The following is an 8800-nucleotide window of genomic DNA, read 5'->3' as shown; positions in this document are numbered from 1 at the left end:
TTATAGGTTGATATACTTAGTTCACTATAAACAATGCTCTGATACCAATCTGTCACACCCCCAAACCGGAACGGCGGAAACGTTCGAGGGAGGAGGACGTCATGTTTAGTATCACAAGACATGTATCATAGTAATAAAAGTAACAAACAACCATTGTATTAATATTAAAGTGTTTCCAAAGAAGTGATTCACAAAAGATTTAATCCAAAAGTAAATAACAAAACAAGACATGAAACTACTATGCTCCATCTTCTGAATCCCAGCACGCATACATGTCTACTAGTTACCTGTGAATACAAGTTATTTTGAAAGCGTAGATCAACATTTAAGCGGGTGAGTTCATAAGTATTTTACTGATGTATTACTAAGTTGAAAATTCTTTTAGAAAAGTTCGCCTGTTCCTGCAGAAGATCCTATATCTTCTGATATGATGAAAGATAAGTAAAAATGACTCTACAATCCTTTCTATGAATGCTAAATGGATACAAGTTATGTAGAATTCAGAGCAAACAAACAATCGATTGTGTGAATCTGCCCTAAACCCACAACCAAAAAAGGAACAGGGAATGAAGCGGAAGTCACACATCCCATTGTTTGTTAGATCTTTACTGTATATAAGCCTGGTGTATTCATTTGGTACTCACGGAGTTAACTGTAATAGTTCCTTTATGCTTGAAGAAAACATGCTTTCAGAATAATCCCTTATTTCCTTTAGTAAAAATGATAACCACAATAGTTCCTTCTATAATCACTTAGTTTATACAAGCTATATATAATCTAATATCGAATGGATAGTTAATTGTGTGAATCTGTCCTAAGCCCACAACCAAACAAGGAACAGGAAGTAAAGCGGAAATCACACATCCAACTACCTATCGGATATTAGTTATATATAACTCTAATGTATAAAATAAGGTTTTATAGAATTAACCACTTAAGGTCCATTAAGTTGTACTGGTTTAATAAAATGGATTAAACCTTTTACTGATAAGTTTCTAGTTTAGTATACACAATGTTCTTTCTGAAAGTATGATTTTGTACTAGAAAACGGTGTATTGAATTTGTATACTATGACCTGAACCATACCTGGTACTCTTTATGATTACTTGGTGTATACGGAATATATATATAGCTAAGATCGAATAGATAGTAGACTGGGTGCATCTTCTCTAAGCCCTCAACCAAACAAGGAACAAGAAATGAAGCAGAAGGCACACATCCTACTATCTGCTGGACTCGATTAATATATATCCCTGATGTATATACCGAGGAATCATAAAGTTAGCATTATAGGCCCCCTTCCAAATGAATATTCATGTTACAGGTAAGTTATGTGGTGTTATTCTAATATTTGAACAACTATTAGAAGGAATAAAATCATGTACTCTTAACGCCTCAGTCGATTCTGTTGTGAGTTTTGTATATACTTATGTGTTTTACTTATTATTATCCGGTACTTTATAGATGTACCCTTTATAAATAACTCCAGTATCATACTCGTATTTGCTAACCCTGGTACGTTGTATTTGTACCTTTGTTAGTGCAAACCCGATATGATGTATTATTACCTCGTGTTTGCTAACCCTGCTACGTGGTATTCGTACCTTGGTTAGTGTAAACCCGGTATGATGTGTTATTACCTTGTGTTAGCTAACCTTGGTACGTGGTATTCGTACCTTTGTTAGTGCAAACCCGGTATGATGTGTTATTACCTCGTGTTTGCTAACCCTGGTACGTGGTATTCGTACCTTTGTTAGTGCAAACCCGGTATGATGTGTTATTACCTCGTGTTTGCTAACCCTGGTACGTGGTATTCGTACCTTTGTTAGTGCAAACCCGGTATGATGTGTTATTACCTCGTGTTTGCTAACCCTGGTACGTTGTATTTGTACCTTTGTTAGTCCAAACCCGGTATGATGTGTTATTACCTCGTGCTTGCTAACCCTGGTACGTTATATTTGTACCTTTGTTAGCCCAAACCCGGTATGATGTGTTATTACCTTAATTTGTTATAAACAATGAGTTAAAGATACGATCTCTTCCTAGGATACTAGGAATATATAGTATACATGTGTAATTCATGATTTGTTCTTCTGTTATAGTTTTAGTATGTTCGTCCCTGTTCTAGTGTATAGTATGCTTCTCCCTGTACTAGTTATAGTATGCTCTTCCCTGTACTGGTTATAGTATGCTCCTCCCTGTACTAGTTATAGTATGCTCCTCGCTATACTAACTATAGTATGAATTGATCCCTAAACTATACCTATTATAGTTTACTAGTATGTTTGTTTGAACTGTTACTACCTTGAAATAAAGACTCATATATCTACTATGTTATGATTGTACTTTAAAAACGGAGTTCTATAAACCATAAAGTAACATAACTTTACAAGAGTTTTTGCAATGATTTGATCACTTATAAACACATAAGTAATCCTTAAAAATGATGTTTATCTCAAAACATTTACACAATTATCATTGTGTTCAACTTGTATTCCCCACTTAAAAGTATTTAAAACATTTAAAAGATTGATTATAGGGGTATGAACTCACCCTATGTGGGTGATTTAATTGCAGATTCGTGTAAAGATGAGAAGTTCCACGAATGAATTCCCGAGACACAAACGAGTCCTATATGACATATAATGGCATATATAGGCATGTAACTAGTGTTTTACACCACTAACATGCAAGAAAACAACCTTAGGGACTAGGAAACACTTAAACTAAGTGTTACAATCACATGTGATTAACTAAAGAGGGTTGATGGTCATGCAAGGGAGTGTACGGCCATGGAGTGTACGGCCGTACACTCATGGGAAAAACATGCTAAAAGGGATGTTTTATCTATGGGGAAGCTAGTGGGTCTAATGTTCAACAAGAAAATGGGCAAAACACTCGATTTGGAAGGACTTGAGGTGTGTACGGCCACACCAAGTGTTCACGGTCGTACACTCTTGATGTTCATAAGTTTGATGATGTTTCAAGGCTATAAATCAGGTGTTTAGCATGTGTAACTAGATGATAGAGGGAATACTCACACTTATGAGGGTCTTAGGGAGTTCACGACCCAAGAAGAAGTGTGTGTTCTTGATGGAATGGATGAAGGTTTGAAGATCTATCATAAAGAGATGTTTTCATGGATGAATCATGAGATGTTTACAAAACTAAGGACGATATCAAGAAGGATGGAAGAATCACTTACCACTTTTGAAGATTAGAAGGAATGTTCTTGATGATAGTTGAGAGAGAACCGATTTTCTAGCCTTGGAAGTGTAAGAAATGAATGAAAAATGAAGGGATGACTTATATATGGACATGGGTTCACGGCTACCTTGAGTGTACAGCCGTACACCCATGTGTGCGGCCGTACACTCCTCTTGGTGGAGTGTTTTGGTTCGAGTGCAACATGTAGAACCCAAGTTAACTCATCCCTAAAATCAAAGTTTGAATATACTAGTCTTGGAGCATTCAAACAGACCCGAAACAATGCTAAAAGATAGCAGAAATGAGTCTGACTCTCGATTGATTGGCTGGACTTATAAGGCAAAATATTTTGGGTTGTCACAAATAATGTTTCATGTTATTTCTGACGAATATCAACAATTAATCAAATCTATTCTAACATCACCACCGACCACAAGACCATAAGTTCCAATATTGGTAACAGGTGAAGAGTGCCTATTCCCCACGAATAGACTTATTCTTCCATGATCCACCTCCTCAATTTCTCTTAGCCCCTGCAAATCAGAACAAATGTAGAAACCACATCCTGTATCAAAGACCCAAGAGCGAGTAAGTTGTAAGCTATCAACTTGAATAGTGTACATTCCTGTCAAAGATGGCTTGACTTTGCTATCCTTCAAATCCTGCAAGTATTTAGGGAAAGTTCTTTTCCAATGCCCATTTTCATAACAATAGAAGCAAGTGGCCTCTTTGGGGTTACTAACAGTAGAAATATCATAATGGGCTTTGTCTTTGACCGACTGCCTGCCTCTCTAGCATGGGCCTTTCTCTACCAATTCGATTGAGGATTAGCCTTCCTCTTCTTTCCTTTGTTTTTCCCAATGACAAGGATAGGAGAACTTGTTGTAGAAGGGACCTGGTTTTTCTTCATGCCTGATTCAGTTGTCTATAATAAGTTGTGGAGTTGGGTTAAAGTGGTCTCCGTGTTGTTCAAATGATAAGTTAAGATAAACTGATCATAACTAGGAGGTAATGAGGTAAGGACCATGTCAATGGCAAAATCCTAATCAAAATTCACATAGAGTTTTTCCAGAAGCTCAACGTTGAGACATCCCCATTTTCACAGCCATAAAAAACCGATTTCATTTATGCTTTTTAAAATAAAATCAGAGTAATCTTTCAAAAAGTGTTGCGAAATTTTTCCCAAAAACAAAATATGATAAAAATTTCTCAAAGCATTTCTTAAAGAAATGTATTTTCATTATTTTATAAAACCTCGGGATGCCATGTTCCGATACAGACCAAAATCATAAAGAATACATTATAGGCCTTACAACAGTTATTTACATCTACTAGCCTATATTCCAAAATCCCTCGTCATCATCCAACTATGCCCTTGTTCCACTACCTGTAATATAAAAGCTGAGTGGGTCAGGCTTGGGAGCCTGGTGAGCATATAGGGTTTTCAACCCACAATAAATAAATTTATTAATTTTTATCAACCAACAATAAATTTATTAATTTCATCAACTAACAATAAATTTATTAATTTCATCAACTAACAATAAATTTATTAATTTCAACAATCAACAATAACCCTGATTACCCGTTCCCGTTATCCTCACTTTATGTCCCTAAACATCTAATAAAAGAGACTTAGCTTAAGGATCATCACCGGGTTAACAACACTGCTTAAGGGATACTTCTGTAGTTTCTTAAGGTTCCACCCTAAAAATCCTCTAACATTCACTCATTCATTCTGAAGGATTGTCCTAAGGAATAGGCACAAGTCCATCGTTGCCAATAGCACAGCTGCCAATGTTATCCTTTAGGCGCAGCTGCCAGGATTGTGTTATTCTCAACCAGGCGCAGCTGCCAATATCATCTATTAGGTGCAACTGGCCAATGTTATCATCTATTAGGCACAGCCGCGGATGTTATCATCTATGCACGACTGCCAATATTATCATCTAGGCGCAGCTGCCGGGATTATGACGTTCTCTATTAGGCGCAGCTGCCAGAATATTATCCTTTAGGCTTGACTGCCAGGATTATGTTGTATCTATTAAGCACAGCTGCCAATATTATCCATTAGGCGCAGCTGCCAGGATATTTAAATTATAACTGGTGAACACGTAAATCAAAATACCTGGTGAACACTCCGTTCCAAAATACTTAATGAACACCTAGGTCAAAAACACCTACAGGTTACAAACCTGCTAACGTTCCACTGAAATGTCTAGAAAAAGTCTATGGTCGTCATCTATACTCCGCTAGATGACTAGATCATCAACAACTTCGAGGTCTCTCATGATTTTATCTCATCACACATCAGCTATTTCATCTACCCATGTTATACCCAACATATTTGTAGATAAAAGTAAATATACAGTTTAAATCATTCTAAAAATGTATAAAATATTCATTCGACATCCATCTCAAATAAACAAACAATATATATACACATAGCACGTATTTTATATAAAATACTTCATATCTGTTTGTAAGATGAAAGTGACTATACACTCACCTGATAAGATGGCGGTTGGACAGCACTTCGTCCCTTAAAATAATCTTTTTCGATGAAACCGGGATGTTTTCTCAAAAGACGGGCTTCACGCGGGAAGAGTTTCGACTTGAAAATTTTATTTTCTCGGGGACTTCGGGCTTCGGGACTTGCTTTGGGTGTTAGGGATGTTCCCTAGGCTTCGGGGGTTGTTAGGATAGCTTAGAAGAAATGAGAGGGTGTAAAAGTGTAAAATTTTCTAACCAAATCCAGGAGGTCTCGCACCTCTTTTATAGTGGCCGAAGCCTCAGGTTACGTTGGGCGTAATTCTTCGGTACGGGGGGCGTACTGGCTTGAGGAGTCCTACGCTGAGCGTACCCTCGTACGTTGGGCGTACGAGGCAAATGTGGGTTGTGTTCGGTTCTTGTGACTCGGACGTGTCAATATACGTGTCTAGCAAAATAATAGGTGACGTGGAAAACTTCGGACCGTGAACACGAGTACGCTGGGTGTACTCCGATTTTTCAAACTTCAAAAAGTCGTAACTTTCTCATACGAACTCCGTTTTTGAGGTTCTTTATATCCATGCTAAGGTAAGACCGTGCTCTACAACTTTTGTTTAGACTCTGTCGGCTAATTTTGAGTTTATTTTTAAAGTTATATTTTTAATAGGTCAGGACAAGAAAAGTCGGTTAAAAATTCATAACTTCTTCATCTGACGTCCATTTTTCTCTGTCTTTTTACTGTTAAACTACTATCGACGAGATCTTCAATTCTCGTTTAGGTTGTGTCGGCTAAAAATCGCTCAATCTATAATTCGAATTTCTGGCTGCATACTGCTATACCAAATCTTAGAAATTTCATAACTTCCTCATACGAAGTCAGATTTGGACATTCTTTTTATGCACACTCTCGGTTTAACGTATACTACGAATTCCATTTAGATCGCTAAGGCTAAAAAGCACTTTATTGTAAATTCACTTTTTACGTCACACAGCGTTATGCCGGTTCTATCGCGAAACTTCGACAGGTCATAACTTCTTCGTTATAACTCGGATTTCGGTATTCTTTATATCTCCGGAATCCTTGTTTCAACCACTACAACTTTCTTCATAGATATCAGCTATATCTAATATTTTACTTTTGAAGTTTATTTTTATCCTTAATTTAATATATCATCATAATTAAATATAAGGCACATAAATTCACATAATTCATTCTTATTACTTCAAAACACGTTAAAATAGTTGACCAGTACTATTACATCGTCTTTAATGCTTAGCCTAGAAACACAGGTGTTACAATTCTCTCCCCTTAAAATGATTCCGTCCTCGGAATCAAAAATCAGCAAACAAATGTGGATAGCGACTCATCATGTCACTCTCCGTTTCCCTGGTGAGATTTGGCCCATTCGTATGTTTCCATCGCAGAAGCACTAAATCGACCATCTTGCGTCGCAACTTCTTAGTCTTACGGTCAACGATTGCTTCTGGTTCTTCAATTAACCTCTTGTTTTCATCCATTCTTAATTCAGAAATTGGAATTACGTCGGGAACTTCCCTCGTGAACTTCCTCAAGTAACACACGTGGAAAGTGTTATGAATACCATCTAGTTCTTCTTGTAGTTCTAGCTTGTAAGCTTGGTTCCCAATCCTCTGAAAAACTTTAAACAGTCCAATAAACCTTGGACTCAACTTTCCCCGAACCACGTAACATACTCACCTTAGTTGGACTCGATTCGATATGACCTCTAGGGTCGAAATATCAATAATCTTCTTAGTCATTACCGAAACGATGGTAACGACATACTTGAACAAAATTGAAATCAATTACTAGTTTCTTGGTAACCTTGTGACTTTCCCTGATCCAAATATGAGTCTTGTGCTTCCAGTAGTATAGGCTTCTACTACTGTTCACACCTACCTATAATCGTCCCAAGTATTGTCTCGCAATTTATCCAAGTCACCATACAAGAAAATCACATAACAACTTAACACACCAGATAACAAAACCAGGTTTTATATTACTTCTTGAAATGATTACACGAATATTCATGTTTAATCTGTACTATGCCTCTAATAGGCTACACCACCGAATACTATGGATGCGTTATATCTTGAGTTTGGAACATATAGTCCTTACTCTTGATCCCTTGCATCCTTGCCTGCTTCATTAAGGATCATCAGTAATGCTTTTGCCTTTGGTTTCGGAGGTACATTTAGCTTTGTAGGTCCTTTCCTCTTTGGGCAGTCTTGTTTATAGTGCGCTTCTTCATTACATTCATAACACACCCTTTTTATGAATGTACATTCATTGGAATATTGTCCATACTTTCCACATTTGAAACATGTCACCTCCGCGCCACATTTTCCTACATGTTTCTTCTTGCACTTATCGCACCATCTTGCTTCACCTCCTTCTTTGAACTTTGAACCAAACTTGCTCTTCTTGTTGGATTTTGATAATCCACCAAACTTTCTTTTCTCGACAGCTTCAACCTTGTTGGCGGCTCTTCCCTTGATCATCTATTCAACAAACTTGGCAGCCCAGATAGCTGCCTCTAGGCTAAGTGCCTGACACACTGGCACTGCATACTCCCATGGAAGACCCTTTGCGTACCTGTCAATTTTTGTCAACTCGTATGGGAAAATACGCAAAGCAAACTCCATTTTGTCTGTGAAGTTATTGGTGTATTCATCGATGGACATGCTTCCCTTCTTTAATGTTAGAAATTAGTTCTCTAGCTCAAGCAGATTTTGTGTCGAGTAGTACTTGCGCTTGAAATGCACCAAGAACTCTTCCCAAGTCAGTTGCAGTGGCTTATTAGGGCTTAGGGTCTTCCCCAGAGTATTCCACCAGCGAACAACGCCACCTCTAAATTGACGCACTGCAAATGTGGTTTGTAACTTGCCTTGGCAACCACATGTCATGAAGGCTAATTCCATTTCTGAGATCCAATCCATTACTCTGACGAGATCTTCCTTTCCAATGAAAGTTGACGGCTTGCAAGTCATTAAGTATTTATACTTGCATCCATTTCTCTCGACTCCATCCTCTTGGTTATTCCTCCTAACCACAAGCGGTTCAGTTTGACCAACAGATCTACTG

This window comes from Lactuca virosa, chromosome 4, assembly GCF_052849685.1.
Source record: "Lactuca virosa cultivar CGN04683 chromosome 4, Lactuca_virosa_CGN04683_v6, whole genome shotgun sequence".
NCBI classification, from domain to species: domain Eukaryota; kingdom Viridiplantae; phylum Streptophyta; class Magnoliopsida; order Asterales; family Asteraceae; genus Lactuca; species Lactuca virosa.
Note: the sequence above shows the minus strand (reverse complement) of the source record.